This window comes from Salvelinus fontinalis, chromosome 1, assembly GCF_029448725.1.
Source record: "Salvelinus fontinalis isolate EN_2023a chromosome 1, ASM2944872v1, whole genome shotgun sequence".
NCBI lineage: Eukaryota > Metazoa > Chordata > Actinopteri > Salmoniformes > Salmonidae > Salvelinus > Salvelinus fontinalis.
In genome coordinates this window covers 81,737,908-81,760,004 of record NC_074665.1, presented here as the reverse complement: position 1 = coordinate 81,760,004, position 22,097 = coordinate 81,737,908, and positions in this window count along the sequence as shown.

Here is a 22,097-nt window from a genome sequence, read left to right as displayed (position 1 = left end):
GGCCCTGATAACTATATATACTAGCCTTCACTGGCCCTGATACCTTTATATACCAGCCTTCACTGGCCCTGATAACTATATATACTAGCCTTTACTGGCCCTGATACCTTTATAAACTAGCCTTTACTGGCCCTGATACCTTTATAAACTAGCCTTTACTGGCCCTGATAACTATATATACTAGCCTTCACTGGCCCTGATAACTATATATACTAGCCTTCACTGGCCCTGATACCTTTATATACCAGCCTTTACTGGCCCTGATACCTTTATATACCAGCCTTCACTGGCCCTGATAACTATATATACTAGCCTTCACTGGCCCTGTAAACTATATACACTAGCCTTTACTGGCCCTGATACCTTTATATACTAGCCTTTACTGGCCCTGATAACTATATATACTAGCCTTCACTGGCCCTGATAACTATATATACTAGCCTTCACTGGCCCTGATACCTTTATATACCAGCCTTCACTGGCCCTGATAACTATATATATTTGCCTTCACTGGCCCTGTAAACTATATATACTAACCTTCACTGGCCCTGATACCTTAATACAGCCTTACTGGCCCTGATACCTTTATATACCAGCCTTCACTGGCCCTGATAACTATATATACTAGCCTTTACTGGCCCTGATACCTTTATATACCAGCCTTCACTGGCCCTGATACCTTTATATACTAGCCTTCACTGGCCCTGATACCTTTATATACTAGCCTTCACTGGCCCTGATAACTATATATACTAGCCTTCACTGGCCCTGATAACTTTATATACCAGCCTTCACTGGCCCTGATACCTTATATACTAGCCTTCACTGGCCCTGTAACTATATATACTAGCCTTTACTGGCCCTGATACCTTTATAACTAGCCTTCACTGGCCCTGATAACTATATATACTAGCCTTCACTGGCCCTGATAACTATATATACTAGCCTTTACTGGCCCTGATACCTTTATAAACCAGCCTTTACTGGCCCTGATACCTTTATATACTAGCCTTCACTGGCCCTGATAACTATATATACTAGCCTTCACTGGCCCTGATACCTTTATATACCAGCCTTCACTGGCCCTGATAACTATATATACTAGCCTTCACTGGCCCTGTAAACTATATATACTAGCCTTTACTGGCCCTGATACCTTTATAAACTAGCCTTTACTGGCCCTGATAACTATATATACTAGCCTTCACTGGCCCTGATAACTATATATACTAGCCTTCACTGGCCCTGATACCTTTATATACCAGCCTTCGCTGGCCCTGATAACTATATATATTAGCCTTCACTGGCCCTGTAAACTATATATACTAACCTTCACTGGCCCTGATACCTTCAATACTAACCTTCAACTGGCCCTGATAACTATATATACCAGCCTTTACTGGCCCTGATACCTATATATACTAGCCTTCACTGGCCCTGATAACTATATATACTAGCCTTCACTGGCCCTGATACCTTTATATACTAACTTCACTGGCCCTGATAACTATATATACTAGCCTTCACTGGCCCTGATACCTTTATATACCAGCCTTCACTGGCCCTGATACCTTTATATACTAGCCTTCACTGGCCCTGATACCTTTATATACCAGCCTTCACTGGCCCTGATAACTATATATACTAGCCTTCACTGGCCCTGATACCTTTATATACCAGCCTTTACTGGCCCTGATACCTTTATATACTAGCCTTCACTGGCCCTGATAACTATATATACCAGCCTTCACTGGCCCTGATACCTTTATATACCAGCCTTCACTGGCCCTGATAACTATATATACTAGCCTTCACTGGCCCTGAAACTATATATACTAGCCTTCACTGGCCCTGATACCTTTATATACCAGCCTTCACTGGCCCTGATAACTATATATACCAGCCTTCACTGGCCCTGATACCTTTATATACCAGCCTTCACTGGCCCTGATAACTATATATACCAGCCTTTACTGGCCCTGATACCTTTATATACCAGCCTTCACTGGCCCTGATAACTATATATACTAGCCTTTACTGGCCCTGATACCTTTATAAACTAGCCTTTACTGGCCCTGATACCTTTATAAACTAGCCTTTACTGGCCCTGATAACTATATATACTAGCCTTCACTGGCCCTGATAACTATATATACTAGCCTTCACTGGCCCTGATACCTTTATATACCAGCCTTTACTGGCCCTGATACCTTTATATACCAGCCTTCACTGGCCCTGATAACTATATATACTAGCCTTTACTGGCCCTGATACCTTTATAAACTAGCCTTTACTGGCCCTGATAACTATATATACTAGCCTTCACTGGCCCTGATAACTATATATACTAGCCTTTACTGGCCCTGATACCTTTATAAACTAGCCTTTACTGGCCCTGATACCTTTATATACTAGCCTTTACTGGCCCTGATAACTATATATACTAGCCTTCACTGGCCCTGATACCTTTATATACCAGCCTTCACTGGCCCTGATAACTATATATACTAGCCTTTACTGGCCCTGATACCTTTATATACTAGCCTTTACTGGCCCTGATACCTTTATAAACTAGCCTTTACTGGCCCTGATAACTATATATACTAGCCTTCACTGGCCCTGATAACTATATATACTAGCCTTCACTGGCCCTGATACCTTTATATACCAGCCTTTACTGGCCCTGATACCTTTATATATCAGCCTTCACTGGCCCTGATAACTATATATACTAGCCTTCACTGGCCCTGATAACTATATATACTAGCCTTTACTGGCCCTGATACCTTTATATACTAGCCTTCACTGGCCCTGATAACTATATATACTAGCCTTCACTGGCCCTGATAACTTATATACTAGCCTTCACTGGCCCTGATACCTTTATATACCAGCCTTCACTGGCCCTGATAACTATATATATTTGCCTTCACTGGCCCTGTAAACTATATATACTAACCTTCACTGGCCCTGATACCTTTATATACTAACCTTCACTGGCCCTGATAACTATATATACCAGCCTTTACTGGCCCTGATAACTATATATACTAGCCTTCACTGGCCCTGATACCTTTATATACCAGCCTTCACTGGCCCTGATACCTTATATACTAGCCTTCACTGGCCCTGATACCTTTATATACTAGCCTTCACTGGCCCTGATACCTTTATATACTAGCCTTCACTGGCCCTGATACCTTTATATACCAGCCTTCACTGGCCCTGATAACTATATATACTAGCCTTCACTGGCCCTGTAAACTATATACACTAGCCTTTACTGGCCCTGATACCTTTATATACTAGCCTTTACTGGCCCTGATAACTATATATACTAGCCTTCACTGGCCCTGATAACTATATATACTAGCCTTCACTGGCCCTGATACACTTTATATACCAGCCTTCACTGGCCCTGATACCTTTATATACCAGCCTTCACTGGCCCTGATAACTATATATACTAGCCTTTACTGGCCCTGATACCTTTATAAACTAGCCTTTACTGGCCCTGATACCTTTATAAACTAGCCTTTACTGGCCCTGATAACTATATATACTAGCCTTCACTGGCCCTGATAACTATATATACTAGCCTTCACTGGCCCTGATACCTTTATATACCAGCCTTTACTGGCCCTGATACCTTTATATATCAGCCTTCACTGGCCCTGATACCTTTATATAATAGACTTCACTGGCCCTGAACTTATAACTACCTTACTGGCCCTGATACCTTATAACAGCCTTCACTGGCCCTGATAACTATATATACTAGCCTTCACTGGCCCTGATAACTATATATACTAGCCTTTACTGGCCCTGATACCTTTATAAACTAGCCTTTACTGGCCCTGATAACTATATATACTAGCCTTCACTGGCCCTGATAACTATATATACTAGCCTTCACTGGCCCTGATACCTTTATATACCAGCCTTCACTGGCCCTGATACCTTTATATACCAGCCTTCACTGGCCCTGATACCTTTATATACTAGCCTTCACTGGCCCTGATAACTATATATACTAGCCTTTACTGGCCCTGATACCTTTATATACCAGCCTTCACTGGCCCTGATAACTATATATACTAGCCTTCACTGGCCCTGATACCTTATATACCAGCCTTCACTGGCCCTGATACCTTTATATACCAGCCTTCACTGGCCCTGATAACTATATATATTTGCCTTCACTGGCCCTGTAAACTATATATACTAACCTTCACTGGCCCTGATACCTTCAAATACTAACCTTCAACTGGCCCTGATAACTATATATACCAGCCTTTACTGGCCCTGATATCTATATATACTAGCCTTCACTGGCCCTGATAACTATATATACCAGCCTTCACTGGCCCTGATACCTTTATATACTAGCCTTCACTGGCCCTGATAACTATATATACTAGCCTTCACTGGCCCTGATACCTTTATATACCAGCCTTCACTGGCCCTGATACCTTTATATACTAGCCTTCACTGGCCCTGATACCTTTATATACCAGCCTTCACTGGCCCTGATAACTATATATACTAGCCTTCACTGGCCCTGATACCTTTATATACCAGCCTTCACTGGCCCTGATACCTTTATATACTAGCCTTCACTGGCCCTGATAACTATATATACCAGCCTTTACTGGCCCTGATACCTTTATATACCAGCCTTCACTGGCCCTGATAACTATATATACTAGCCTTCACTGGCCCTGTAAACTATATATACTAACCTTCACTGGCCCTGATACCTTCATATACTAACCTTCACTGGCCCTGATACCTTTATATACCAGCCTTCACTGGCCCTGATAACTATATATACCAGCCTTTACTGGCCCTGATAACTATATATACCAGCCTTCACTGGCCCTGATACCTTTATATATCAGCCTTCACTGGCCCTGATACCTTTATATAATAGACTTCACTGGCCCTGATAACTTTATATACTAGCCTTTACTGGCCCTGATACCTTTATATACCAGCCTTCACTGGCCCTGATACCTTTATATACTAGCCTTCACTGGCCCTGATAACTATATATACTAGCCTTCACTGGCCCTGATACCTTTATATACCAGCCTTTACTGGCCCTGATACCTTTATATACCAGCCTTCACTGGCCCTGATAACTATATATACTAGCCTTCACTGGCCCTGTAAACTATATACACTAGCCTTTACTGGCCCTGATACCTTTATAAACTAGCCTTTACTGGCCCTGATAACTATATATACTAGCCTTCACTGGCCCTGATAACTATATATACTAGCCTTCACTGGCCCTGATACCTTTATATACTAGCCTTCACTGGCCCTGATACCTTTATATACTAGCCTTCACTGGCCCTGATAACTATATATACTAGCCTTCACTGGCCCTGATACCTTTATATACCAGCCTTCACTGGCCCTGATAACTATATATACCAGCCTTTACTGGCCCTGATACCTTTATAAACTAGCCTTTACTGGCCCTGATACCTTTATAAACTAGCCTTTACTGGCCCTGATAACTATATATACTAGCCTTCACTGGCCCTGATAACTATATATACTAGCCTTCACTGGCCCTGATACCTTTATATACCAGCCTTTACTGGCCCTGATACCTTTATATACCAGCCTTCACTGGCCCTGATACCTTTATATAATAGACTTCACTGGCCCTGATAACTATATATACTAGCCTTTACTGGCCCTGATACCTTTATATACCAGCCTTCACTGGCCCTGATAACTATATATATAGCCTTCACTGGCCCTGATACCTTCATATACCAGCCTTCACTGGCCCTGATACCTTTATATACCAGCCTTCACTGGCCCTGATAACTATATATATTTGCCTTCACTGGCCCTGTAAACTATATATACTAGCCTTCACTGGCCCTGATACCTATATATACTAGCCTTCACTGGCCCTGATAACTATATATACCAGCCTTTACTGGCCCTGATATCTATATATACTAGCCTTCACTGGCCCTGATAACTATATATACCAGCCTTCACTGGCCCTGATACCTTTATATAATATACTTCACTGGCCCTGATAACTATATAAACTAGCCTTCACTGGCCCTGATACCTTTATATACCAGCCTTCACTGGCCCTGATACCTTTATATAATAGCCTTCACTGGCCCTGATACCTTTATATTCCAGCCTTCACTGGCCCTGATAACTATATATACTAGCCTTCACTGGCCCTGATACCTTTATATTCCAGACTTTACTGGCCCTGATACCTTTATATACTAGCCTTCACTGGCCCTGATAACTATATATACCAGCCTTTACTGGCCCTGATACCTTTATATACCAGCCTTCACTGGCCCTGATAACTATATATACTAGCCTTCACTGGCCCTGTAAACTATATATACTAACCTTCACTGGCCCTGATACCTTCATATACTAACCTTCAACTGGCCCTGATAACTATATATACCAGCCTTTACTGGCCCTGATACCTTTATATACCAGCCTTCACTGGCCCTGATAACTATATATACCAGCCTTTACTGGCCCTGATACCTTTATATACCAGCCTTCACTGGCCCTGATAACTATATATACTAGCCTTTACTGGCCCTGATACCTTTATAAACTAGCCTTTACTGGCCCTGATACCTTTATAAACTAGCCTTTACTGGCCCTGATAACTATATATACTAGCCTTCACTGGCCCTGATAACTATATATACTAGCCTTCACTGGCCCTGATACCTTTATATACCAGCCTTTACTGGCCCTGATACCTTTATATACCAGCCTTCACTGGCCCTGATAACTATATATACTAGCCTTCACTGGCCCTGTAAACTATATACACTAGCCTTTACTGGCCCTGATACCTTTATAAACTAGCCTTTACTGGCCCTGATAACTATATATACTAGCCTTCACTGGCCCTGCTATAACTACTACCTATACCTACAGCCTTCACTGGCCCTGATACCTTTATATACCAGCCTTCACTGGCCCTGATAACTATATATACTAGCCTTCACTGGCCCTGATACTTATAACTAGCCTTTACTGGCCCTGATACCTTTATAAACTAGCCTTTACTGGCCCTGATACCTTTATATACTAGCCTTCACTGGCCCTGATAACTATATATACTAGCCTTCACTGGCCCTGATACCTTTATATACCAGCCTTCACTGGCCCTGATAACTATATATACTAGCCTTTACTGGCCCTGATACCTTTATAAACTAGCCTTTACTGGCCCTGATACCTTTATAAACTAGCCTTTACTGGCCCTGATAACTATATATACTAGCCTTCACTGGCCCTGATAACTATATATACTAGCCTTCACTGGCCCTGATACCTTTATATACCAGCCTTTACTGGCCCTGATACCTTTATATACCAGCCTTCACTGGCCCTGATAACTATATATACTAGCCTTCACTGGCCCTGTAAACTATATACACTAGCCTTTACTGGCCCTGATACCTTTATAAACTAGCCTTTACTGGCCCTGATAACTATATATACTAGCCTTCACTGGCCCTGATAACTATATATACTAGCCTTCACTGGCCCTGATACCTTTATATACCAGCCTTCACTGGCCCTGATAACTATATATATTTGCCTTCACTGGCCCTGTAAACTATATATACTAACCTTCACTGGCCCTGATACCTTCGAATACTAACCTTCAACTGGCCCTGATAACTATATATACCAGCCTTTACTGGCCCTGATACCTTTATATACCAGCCTTCACTGGCCCTGATAACTATATATACTAGCCTTCACTGGCCCTGATACCTTTATATACCAGCCTTCACTGGCCCTGATACCTTTATATACCAGCCTTCACTGGCCCTGATAACTATATATACCAGCCTTTACTGGCCCTGATACCTTTATATACCAGCCTTCACTGGCCCTGATAACTATATATACTAGCCTTCACTGGCCCTGTAAACTATATACACTAGCCTTTACTGGCCCTGATACCTTTATAAACTAGCCTTTACTGGCCCTGATAACTATATATACTAGCCTTCACTGGCCCTGATAACTATATATACTAGCCTTCACTGGCCCTGATACCTTTATATACCAGCCTTCACTGGCCCTGATAACTATATATATTTGCCTTCACTGGCCCTGTAAACTATATATACTAACCTTCACTGGCCCTGATACCTTCGAATACTAACCTTCAACTGGCCCTGATAACTATATATACCAGCCTTTACTGGCCCTGATACCTTTATATACCAGCCTTCACTGGCCCTGATAACTATATATACTAGCCTTCACTGGCCCTGATACCTTTATATACCAGCCTTCACTGGCCCTGATACCTTTATATACCAGCCTTCACTGGCCCTGATAACTATATATACCAGCCTTTACTGGCCCTGATACCTTTATATACCAGCCTTCACTGGCCCTGATAACTATATATACTAGCCTTCACTGGCCCTGATACCTTTATATAATAGCCTTCACTGGCCCTGATACCTTTATATACTAGCCTTCACTGGCCCTGATAACTATATATACTAGCCTTCACTGGCCCTGATAACTATATATACTAGCCTTCACTGGCCCTGATACCTTTATATACCAGCCTTTACTGGCCCTGATACCTTTATATACCAGCCTTCACTGGCCCTGATAACTATATATACTAGCCTTCACTGGCCCTGTAAACTATATACACTAGCCTTTACTGGCCCTGATACCTTTATAAACTAGCCTTTACTGGCCCTGATAACTATATATACTAGCCTTCACTGGCCCTGATAACTTTATATACTAGCCTTCACTGGCCCTGATACCTTTATATACTAGCCTTCACTGGCCCTGATACCTTTATATACTAGCCTTCACTGGCCCTGATAACTATATATACTAGCCTTCACTGGCCCTGATACCTTTATATACCAGCCTTCACTGGCCCTGATAACTATATATACTAGCCTTCACTGGCCCTGATACCTTTATATACTAGCCTTCACTGGCCCTGATACCTTTATATACTAGCCTTCACTGGCCCTGATAACTATATATACTAGCCTTCACTGGCCCTGATAACTATATATACTAGCCTTCACTGGCCCTGATACCTTTATATACCAGCCTTTACTGGCCCTGATACCTTTATATACCAGCCTTCACTGGCCCTGATAACTATATATACTAGCCTTCACTGGCCCTGATACCTTTATAAACTAGCCTTTACTGGCCCTGATACCTTTATAAACTAGCCTTTACTGGCCCTGATAACTATATATACTAGCCTTCACTGGCCCTGATAACTATATATACTAGCCTTCACTGGCCCTGATACCTTTATATACCAGCCTTTACTGGCCCTGATACCTTTATATACCAGCCTTCACTGGCCCTGATAACTATATATACTAGCCTTCACTGGCCCTGATACCTTTATATACCAGCCTTCACTGGCCCTGATACCTTTATATACTAGCCTTCACTGGCCCTGATACCTTTATATACTAGCCTTCACTGGCCCTGATAACTATATATACTAGCCTTCACTGGCCCTGATACCTTTATATACCAGCCTTCACTGGCCCTGATAACTATATATACTAGCCTTTACTGGCCCTGATACCTTTATATACCAGCCTTCACTGGCCCTGATAACTTTATATACTAGCCTTTACTGGCCCTGATACCTTTATAAACTAGCCTTTACTGGCCCTGATAACTATATATACTAGCCTTCACTGGCCCTGATAACTATATATACTAGCCTTCACTGGCCCTGATACCTTTATATACCAGCCTTCACTGGCCCTGATAACTATATATATTAGCCTTCACTGGCCCTGTAAACTATATATACTAGCCTTTACTGGCCCTGATACCTTTATAAACTAGCCTTTACTGGCCCTGATAACTATATATACTAGCCTTCACTGGCCCTGATAACTTATATACTAGCCTTCACTGGCCCTGATACCTTTATATACCAGCCTTTACTGGCCCTGATACCTTTATATACCAGCCTTCACTGGCCCTGATAACTATATATACTAGCCTTCACTGGCCCTGTAAACTATATACACTAGCCTTTACTGGCCCTGATACCTTTATAAACTAGCCTTTACTGGCCCTGATAACTATATATACTAGCCTTCACTGGCCCTGATAACTATATATACTAGCCTTCACTGGCCCTGATACATTTATATACCAGCCTTCACTGGCCCTGATACCTTTATATACCAGCCTTCACTGGCCCTGATAACTATATATACTAGCCTTCACTGGCCCTGATACCTTTATATACTAGCCTTCACTGGCCCTGATACCTTTATATACTAGCCTTCACTGGCCCTGATACCTTTATATACCAGCCTTCACTGGCCCTGATAACTATATATACTAGCCTTCACTGGCCCTGTAAACTATATATACTAACCTTCACTGGCCCTGATACCTTCATATACTAACCTTCAACTGGCCCTGATAACTATATATACCAGCCTTTACTGGCCCTGATACCTTTATATACCAGCCTTCACTGGCCCTGATAACTATATATACTAGCCTTCACTGGCCCTGTAAACTATATACACTAGCCTTTACTGGCCCTGATACCTTTATAAACTAGCCTTTACTGGCCCTGATAACTATATATACCAGCCTTCACTGGCCCTGATAACTATATATACTAGCCTTCACTGGCCCTGATACCTTTATATACCAGCCTTCACTGGCCCTGATAACTATATATATTTGCCTTCACTGGCCCTGTAAACTATATATACTAACCTTCACTGGCCCTGATACCTTCAAATACTAACCTTCAACTGGCCCTGATAACTATATATACCAGCCTTTACTGGCCCTGATACCTTTATATACCAGCCTTCACTGGCCCTGATAACAATATATACTAGCCTTCACTGGCCCTGATACCTTTATATACCAGCCTTCACTGAACCTGATACCTTTATATACTAGCCTTCACTGGCCCTGATAACTTTATATACCAGCCTTCACTGGCCCTGATAACTATATATACTAGCCTTCACTGGCCCTGTAAACTATATATAATAGCCTTCACTGGCCCTGATACCTTCATATACTAACCTTCAATTGGCCCTGATAACTATATATACCAGCCTTTACTGGCCCTGATACCTTTATATACCAGCCTTTACTGGCCCTGATAACTATATATACTAGCCTTCACTGGCCCTGTAAACTATATATACTAACCTTCACTGGCCCTGATACCTTCATATACTAACCTTCAACTGGCCCTGATAACTATATATACCAGCCTTTACTGGCCCTGATACCTTTATATACCAGCCTTCACTGGCCCTGATACCTTTATATAATAGCCTTCACTGGCCCTGATACCTTTATATACTAACCTTCACTGGCCCTGATAACTATATATACTAGCCTTCACTGGCCCTGATAACTATATATACTAGCCTACACTGGCCCTGATATGGTTATATATCAGCCTTCACTGGCCCTGATAGCTATATATATTTAACTTCACTGGCCCTGATACCTTTATATACCAGCCTTCACTGGCCCGGATACCTTTATATACCAGCCTTCACTGGCTCTGATACCTTTATATACCAGCCTTCACTGGCCCTGAAACCTTTATATAATAGCCTTCACTGGCCCTGATACCTTTATATACCAACCTTCACTGGCCCTGATACCTTTATATACCAGCCTTCACTGGGACTGACACCTTTATATACCAGCCTTTACTGGCCCTGATACCTTTATATACCAGGCTTCACTGGCCCTGATAACTATATATACCAGCCTTTACTGGCCCTGATATCTATATATACTAGCCTTCACTGGCCCTGATAACTATATATACCAGCCTTCACTGGCCCTGATACCTTTATATAATATACTTCACTGGCCCTGATAACTATATATACTAGCCTTCACTGGCCCTGATACCTTTATATACCAGCCTTCACTGGCCCTGATACCTTTATATAATAGCCTTCACTGGCCCTGATACCTTTATATTCCAGCCTTCACTGGCCCTGATAACTATATATACTAGCCTTCACTGGCCCTGATACCTTTATATTCCAGACTTTACTGGCCCTGATACCTATATATACTAGCCTTCACTGGCCCTGATACCTTTATATACAGCCTTCACTGGCCCTGATAACTATATATACCAGCCTTTACTGGCCCTGATACCTTTATATACCAGCCTTCACTGGCCCTGATAACTATATATACTAGCCTTCACTGGCCCTGTATAACTATATATACTAGCCTTCACTGGCCCTGATAACTATATATACCAGCCTTCACTGGCCCTGATACCTTTATATACCAGCCTTCACTGGCCCTGATAACTATATATACTAGCCTTCACTGGCCCTGTAAACTATATATACTAACCTTCACTGGCCCTGATACCTTCATATACTAACCTTCAACTGGCCCTGATAACTATATATACCAGCCTTTACTGGCCCTGATACCTTTATATACCAGCCTTCACTGGCCCTGATAACTATATATACTAGCCTTCACTGGCCCTGATACCTTTATATACCAGCCTTCACTGGCCCTGATACCTTTATATACTAGCCTTCACTGGCCCTGATAACTATATATACTAGCCTTTACTGGCCCTGATACCTTTATATACCAGCCTTCACTGGCCCTGATAACTATATATACTAGCCTTTACTGGCCCTGATACCTTTATATACCAGCCTTCACTGGCCCTGATAACTATATATACTAGCCTTCACTGGCCCTGTAAACTATATACACTAGCCTTTACTGGCCCTGATACCTTTATAAACTAGCCTTTACCGGCCCTGATAACTATATATACTAGCCTTCACTGGCCCTGATAACTATATATACTAGCCTTCACTGGCCCTGATACCTTATATACTAGCCTTCACTGGCCCTGATAACTATATATACCAGCCTTTACTGGCCCTGATACCTTTATATACCAGCCTTCACTGGCCCTGATAACTATATATACTAGCCTTCACTGGCCCTGATACCTTTATATACTAGCCTTCACTGGCCCTGATACCTTTATATACTAGCCTTCACTGGCCCTGATAACTTTATATACCAGCCTTCACTGGCCCTGATAACTATATATACTAGCCTTTACTGGCCCTGATACCTTTATAAACTAGCCTTTACTGGCCCTGATACCTTTATATACTAGCCTTTACTGGCCCTGATAACTATATATACTAGCCTTCACTGGCCCTGTAAACTATATACACTAGCCTTCACTGGCCCTGATACCTTTATATACTAGCCTTTACTGGCCCTGATAACTATATATACTAGCCTTCACTGGCCCTGATAACTATATATACTAGCCTTCACTGGCCCTGATACCTTTATATACCAGCCTTCACTGGCCCTGATAACTATATATATTTGCCTTCACTGGCCCTGTAAACTATATATACTAACCTTCACTGGCCCTGATACCTTCATATACTAACCTTCAACTGGCCCTGATAACTATATATACCAGCCTTTACTGGCCCTGATACCTTTATATACCAGCCTTCACTGGCCCTGATAACTATATATACTAGCCTTCACTGGCCCTGATACCTTTATATACCAGCCTTCACTGGCCCTGATACCTTTATATACTAGCCTTCACTGGCCCTGATAACTATATATACCAGCCTTCACTGGCCCTGATACCTTTATATACCAGCCTTCACTGGCCCTGATAACTATATATACTAGCCTTTACTGGCCCTGATACCTTTATATACCAGCCTTCACTGGCCCTGATAACTATATATACTAGCCTTCACTGGCCCTGTAAACTATATACACTAGCCTTTACTGGCCCTGATACCTTTATAAACTAGCCTTTACCGGCCCTGATAACTATATATACTAGCCTTCACTGGCCCTGATAACTATATATACTAGCCTTCACTGGCCCTGATACCTTTATATACCAGCCTTCACTGGCCCTGACAACTATATATATTTGCCTTCACTGGCTCTGTAAACTATATATACTAACCTTCACTGGCCCTGATACCTTCAATACTAACCTTCAACTGGCCCTGATAACTATATATACCAGCCTTTACTGGCCCTGATACCTTTATATACCAGCCTTCACTGGCCCTGATAACTATATATACTAGCCTTCACTGGCCCTGATACCTTTATATACCAGCCTTCACTGGCCCTGATACCTTTATATACCAGCCTTCACTGGCCCTGATAACTATATATACCAGCCTTTACTGGCCCTGATACCTTTATATACCAGCCTTCACTGGCCCTGATAACTATATATACTAGCCTTCACTGGCCCTGATAACTATATATACTAGCCTTTACTGGCCCTGATACCTTTATATACTAGCCTTTACTGGCCCTGATAACTATATATACTAGCCTTCACTGGCCCTGATAACTATATATACTAGCCTTCACTGGCCCTGATACCTTTATATACCAGCCTTTACTGGCCCTGATACCTTTATATACCAGCCTTCACTGGCCCTGATAACTATATATACTAGCCTTCACTGGCCCTGATACCTTTATATACTAGCCTTCACTGGCCCTGATAACTATATATACTAGCCTTCACTGGCCCTGATACCTTTATATACCAGCCTTCACTGTCCCTGATAACTATATATACTAGCCTTTACTGGCCCTGATACCTTTATAAACTAGCCTTTACTGGCCCTGATACCTTTATAAACTAGCCTTTACTGGCCCTGATAACTATATATACTAGCCTTCACTGGCCCTGATAACTATATATACTAGCCTTCACTGGCCCTGATACCTTTATATACCAGCCTTTACTGGCCCTGATACCTTTATATACCAGCCTTCACTGGCCCTGATAACTATATATACTAGCCTTCACTGGCCCTGTAAACTATATACACTAGCCTTTACTGGCCCTGATACCTTTATAAACTAGCCTTTACTGGCCCTGATAACTATATATACTAGCCTTCACTGGCCCTGATAACTATATATACTAGCCTTCACTGGCCCTGATACCTTTATATACCAGCCTTCACTGGCCCTGATAACTATATATATTTGCCTTCACTGGCCCTGTAAACTATATATACTAACCTTCACTGGCCCTGATACCTTCAATACTAACCTTCAACTGGCCCTGATAACTATATATACCAGCCTTTACTGGCCCTGATACCTTTATATACCAGCCTTCACTGGCCCTGATAACTATATATACTAGCCTTCACTGGCCCTGATACCTTTATATACCAGCCTTCACTGGCCCTGATACCTTTATATACTAGCCTTCACTGGCCCTGATACCTTTATATACCAGCCTTCACTGGCCCTGATAACTATATATACTAGCCTTCACTGGCCCTGATAAACTATATATACTAGCCTTCACTGGCCCTGATACCTTCATATACTAGCCTTCACTGGCCCTGATAACTATATATACCAGCCTTTACTGGCCCTGATACCTTTATATACCAGCCTTCACTGGCCCTGATAACTATATATACTAGCCTTCACTGGCCCTGTAAACTATATACACTAGCCTTTACTGGCCCTGATACCTTTATAAACTAGCCTTTACTGGCCCTGATAACTATATATACCAGCCTTCACTGGCCCTGATAACTATATATACTAGCCTTCACTGGCCCTGATACCTTTATATACCAGCCTTCACTGGCCCTGATAACTATATATATTTGCCTTCACTGGCCCTGTAAACTATATATACTAACCTTCACTGGCCCTGATACCTTCAAATACTAACCTTCAACTGGCCCTGATAACTATATATACCAGCCTTTACTGGCCCTGATACCTTTATATACCAGCCTTCACTGGCCCTGATAACAATATATACTAGCCTTCACTGGCCCTGATACCTTTATATACCAGCCTTCACTGGACCTGATAACTTTATATACTAGCCTTCACTGGCCCTGATAACTTTATATACCAGCCTTCACTGGCCCTGATAACTATATATACTAGCCTTCACTGGCCCTGTACTTATATACTAGCCTTACTGGCCTGATACCTTTATCAGCCTTCACTGGCCCTGATACCTTCATATACTAACCTTCAATTGGCCCTGATAACTATATATACCAGCCTTTACTGGCCCTGATACCTTTATATACCAGCCTTTACTGGCCCTGATAACTATATATACTAGCCTTCACTGGCCCTGTAAACTATATATACTAACCTTCACTGGCCCTGATACCTTCATATACTAACCTTCAACTGGCCCTGATAACTATATATACCAGCCTTTACTGGCCCTGATACCTTTATATACCAGCCTTCACTGGCCCTGATACCTTTATATAATAGCCTTCACTGGCCCTGATACCTTTATATACTAGCCTTCACTGGCCCTGATAACTATATATACTAGCCTTCACTGGCCCTGATAACTATATATACTAGCCTACACTGGCCCTGATATGGTTATATATCAGCCTTCACTGGCCCTGATAGCTATATATATTTACCTTCACTGGCCCTGATACCTTTATATACCAGCCTTCACTGGCCCGGATACCTTTATATACCAGCCTTCACTGGCTCTGATACCTTTATATACCAGCCTTCACTGGCCCTGATACCTTTATATAATAGCCTTCACTGGCCCTGATACCTTTATATACCAGCCTTCACTGGCCCTGATACCTTCATATACCAGCCTTCACTGGCCCTGATACCTTTATATACCAGCCTTCACTGGCCCTGAACCTTTATATACCAGCCTTCACTGGCCCTGATACCTTTATATACCAGCCTTCACTGGCCCTGATAACTATATATACCAGCCTTTACTGGCCCTGATATCTATATATACTAGCCTTCACTGGCCCTGATTACTATATATACCAGCCTTCACTGGCCCTGATATCTTTATATAATATACTTCACTGGCCCTGATAACTATATATACTAGCCTTCACTGGCCCTGATATCTTTATATACCAGCCTTCACTGGCCCTGATACCTTTATATAATAGCCTTCACTGGCCCTGATACCTTTATATTCCAGCCTTCACTGGCCCTGATAACTATATATACTAGCCTTCACTGGCCCTGATACCTTTATATTCCAGACTTTACTGGCCCTGATACCTTTATATACTAGCCTTCACTGGCCCTGATAACTATATATACCAGCCTTTACTGGCCCTGATACCTTTATATACCAGGCTTCACTGGCCCTGATAACTATATATACTAGCCTTCACTGGCCCTGTAAACTATATATACTAACCTTCACTGGCCCTGATACCTTCATATACTAACCTTCAACTGGCCCTGATAACTCTATATACCAGCCTTCACTGGCCCTGATAACTATATATACCAGCCTTTACTGGCCCTGATACCTTTATATACCAGCCTTCACTGGCCCTGATAACTATATATACTAGCCTTTACTGGCCCTGATACCTTTATAAACTAGCCTTTACTGGCCCTGATACCTTTATAAACTAGCCTTTACTGGCCCTGATAACTATATATACTAGCCTTCACTGGCCCTGATAACTATATATACTAGCCTTCACTGGCCCTGATACCTTTATATACCAGCCTTTACTGGCCCTGATACCTTTATATACCAGCCTTCACTGGCCCTGATAACTATATATACTAGCCTTCACTGGCCCTGTAAACTATATACACTAGCCTTTACTGGCCCTGATACCTTTATAAACTAGCCTTTACTGGCCCTGATAACTATATATACTAGCCTTCACTGGCCCTGATAACTATATATACTAGCCTTCACTGGCCCTGATACCTTTATATACCAGCCTTCACTGGCCCTGATAACTATATATACCAGCCTTTACTGGCCCTGATACCTTTATATACCAGCCTTCACTGGCCCTGATAACTATATATACTAGCCTTTACTGGCCCTGATACCTTTATAAACTAGCCTTTACTGGCCCTGATACCTTTATATACCAGCCTTCACTGGCCCTGATAACTATATATACTAGCCTTCACTGGCCCTGATACCTTTATATACCAGCCTTCACTGGCCCTGATACCTTTATATACTAGCCTTCACTGGCCCTGATAACTTTATATACAAGCCTTCACTGGCCCTGATAACTATATATACTAGCCTTCACTGGCCCTGTAACTATATATACTAGCCTTCACTGGCCCTGATACCTTATATACTAGCCTTCACTGGCCCTGATAACTATATATACCAGCCTTCACTGGCCCTGATACCTTTATATACCAGCCTTCACTGGCCCTGATAACTATATATACTAGCCTTCACTGGCCCTGTAAACTATATATACTAACCTTCACTGGCCCTGATACCTTCATATACTAACCTTCAACTGGCCCTGATAACTATATATACCAGCCTTTACTGGCCCTGATACCTTTATATACCAGCCTTCACTGGCCCTGATACCTTTATATAATAGCCTTCACTGGCCCTGATACCTTTATATACCAGCCTTCACTGGCCCTGATAACTATATATACTAGCCTTCACTGGCCCTGATAACTATATATACTAGCCTTCACTGGCCCTGATACCTTTATATACCAGCCTTCACTGGCCCTGATACCTTTATATAATCAGCCTTCACTGGCCCTGATACCTTTATATACTCAGCCTTCACTGGCCCTGATACCTTTATATACCAGCCTTCACTGGCCCTGATACCTTTATATACCAGCCTTCACTGGCCCTGATACCTTTATATACCAGCCTTTACTGGCCCTGATACCTTTATATACCAGCCTTCACTGGCCCTGATAACTATATATACCAGCCTTTACTGGCCCTGATAACTATATATACTAGCCTTCACTGGCCCTGATAACTATATATACTAGCCTTCACTGGCCCTGATACCTTTATATACTAGCCTTCACTGGCCCTGATAACTATATATACTAGCCTTCACTGGCCCTGATACCTTTATATACCAGCCTTCACTGGCCCTGATACCTTTATATACTAGCCTTCACTGGCCCTGATACCTTTATATACCAGCCTTCACTGGCCCTGATAACTATATATACTAGCCTTCACTGGCCCTGATACCTTTATATACCAGCCTTTACTGGCCCTGATACCTTTATATACTAGCCTTCACTGGCCCTGATAACTATATATACTAGCCTTCACTGGCCCTGATAACTATATATACCAGCCTTCACTGGCCCTGATACCTTTATATACCAGCCTTCACTGTTCCTGATAACTATATATACTAGCCTTCACTGGCCCTGTAAACTATATATACTAACCTTCAACTGGCCCTGATAACTATATATACCAGCCTTTACTGGCCCTGATACCTTTATATACCAGCCTTCACTGGCCCTGATAACTATATATACCAGCCTTTACTGGCCCTGATACCTTTATATACCAGACTTTACTGGCCCTGATAACTATATATATACTAGCCTTTACTGGCCCTGATACCTTTATAAACTAGCCTTTACTGGCCCTGATACCTTTATAAACTAGCCTTTACTGGCCCTGATAACTATATATACTAGCCTTCACTGGCCCTGATACCTTTATATACCAGCCTTCACTGTCCCTGATAACTATATATACTAGCCTTTACTGGCCCTGATACCTTTATAAACTAGCCTTTACTGGCCCTGATACCTTTATAAACTAGCCTTTACTGGCCCTGATAACTATATATACTAGCCTTCACTGGCCCTGATAACTATATATACTAGCCTTCACTGGCCCTGATACCTTTATATACCAGCCTTTACTGGCCCTGATACCTTTATATACCAGCCTTCACTGGCCCTGATAACTATATATACTAGCCTTCACTGGCCCTGTAAACTATATACACTAGCCTTTACTGGCCCTGATACCTTTATAAACTAGCCTTTACTGGCCCTGATAACTATATATACTAGCCTTCACTGGCCCTGATACCTTTATATACCAGCCTTCACTGTCCCTGATAACTATATATACTAGCCTTTACTGGCCCTGATACCTTTATAAACTAGCCTTTACTGGCCCTGATACCTTTATAAACTAGCCTTTACTGGCCCTGATAACTATATATACTAGCCTTCACTGGCCCTGATAACTATATATACTAGCCTTCACTGGCCCTGATACCTTTATATACCAGCCTTTACTGGCCCTGATACCTTTATATACCAGCCTTCACTGGCCCTGATACCTTTATATAATAGCCTTCACTGGCCCTGATACCTTTATATACTAGCCTTCACTGGCCCTGATAACTATATATACTAGCCTTCACTGGCCCTGATAACTATATATACTAGCCTTCACTGGCCCTGATATGGTTATATATCAGCCTTCACTGGCCCTGATAGCTATATATGTTTAACTTCACTGGCCCTGATACCTTTATATACCAGCCTTCACTGGCCCGGATACCTTTATATACCAGCCTTCACTGGCTCTGATACCTTTATACCCTACTGGCACCTAGCCTTCACTGGCCCTGATACCTTTATATACCACCTTCACTGGCCCTGATACCTTATATACCAGCCTTCACTGGCCCTGATACCTTTATATACCAGCCTTCACTGGCTGAACCTATATACACCTTACTGGCCCTGATACCTTTATATACCAGCCTTCACTGGCCCTGATAACTATATATACCAGCCTTTACTGGCCCTGATATCTATATATACTAGCCTTCACTGGCCCTGATAACTATATATACCAGCCTTCACTGGCCCTGATACCTTTATATAATATACTTCACTGGCCCTGATAACTATATAAACTAGCCTTCACTGGCCCTGATACCTTTATATACCAGCCTTCACTGGCCCTGATACCTTTATATAATAGCCTTCACTGGCCCTGATACCTTTATATTCCAGCCTTCACTGGCCCTGATAACTATATATACTAGCCTTCACTGGCCCTGATACCTTTATATTCCAGACTTTACTGGCCCTGATACCTTTATATACTAGCCTTCACTGGCCCTGATACCTTTATATACTAGCCTTCACTGGCCCTGATAACTATATATACCAGCCTTTACTGGCCCTGATACCTTTATATACCAGCCTTCACTGTTCCTGATAACTATATATACTAGCCTTCACTGGCCCTGTAAACTATATATACTAACCTTCACTGGCCCTGATACCTATATATACCAGCCTTTACTGGCCCTGATACCTTTATATACCAGCCTTCACTGGCCCTGATAACTATATATACCAGCCTTTACTGGCCCTGATACCTTTATATACCAGCCTTCACTGGCCCTGATAACTATATATACCAGCCTTTACTGGCCCTGATACCTTTATATACCAGCCTTCACTGGCCCTGATAACTATATATACTAGCCTTTACTGGCCCTGATACCTTTATAAACTAGCCTTTACTGGCCCTGATACCTTTATAAACTAGCCTTTACTGGCCCTGATAACTATATATACTAGCCTTCACTGGCCCTGATAACTATATATACTAGCCTTCACTGGCCCTGATACCTTTATATACCAGCCTTTACTGGCCCTGATACCTTTATATACCAGCCTTCACTGGCCCTGATAACTATATATACTAGCCTTCACTGGCCCTGTAAACTATATACACTAGCCTTTACTGGCCCTGATACCTTTATAAACTAGCCTTTACTGGCCCTGATAACTATATATACTAGCCTTCACTGGCCCTGATAACTATATATACTAGCCTTCACTGGCCCTGATACCTTTATATACCATCCTTCACTGGCCCTGTAAACTATACATACTAACCTTCACTGGCCCTGATACCTTCAAATACTAACCTTCAACTGGCCCTGATAACTATATATACCAGCCTTTACTGGCCCTGATACCTTTATATACAAGCCTTCACTGGCCCTGATAACTATATATACTAGCCTTCACTGGCCCTGATAACTATATATACTAGCCTTCACTGGCCCTGATAACTTATATACTAGCCTTCACTGGCCCTGATACCTTTATAAACTAGCCTTTACTGGCCCTGATACCTTTATATACCAGCC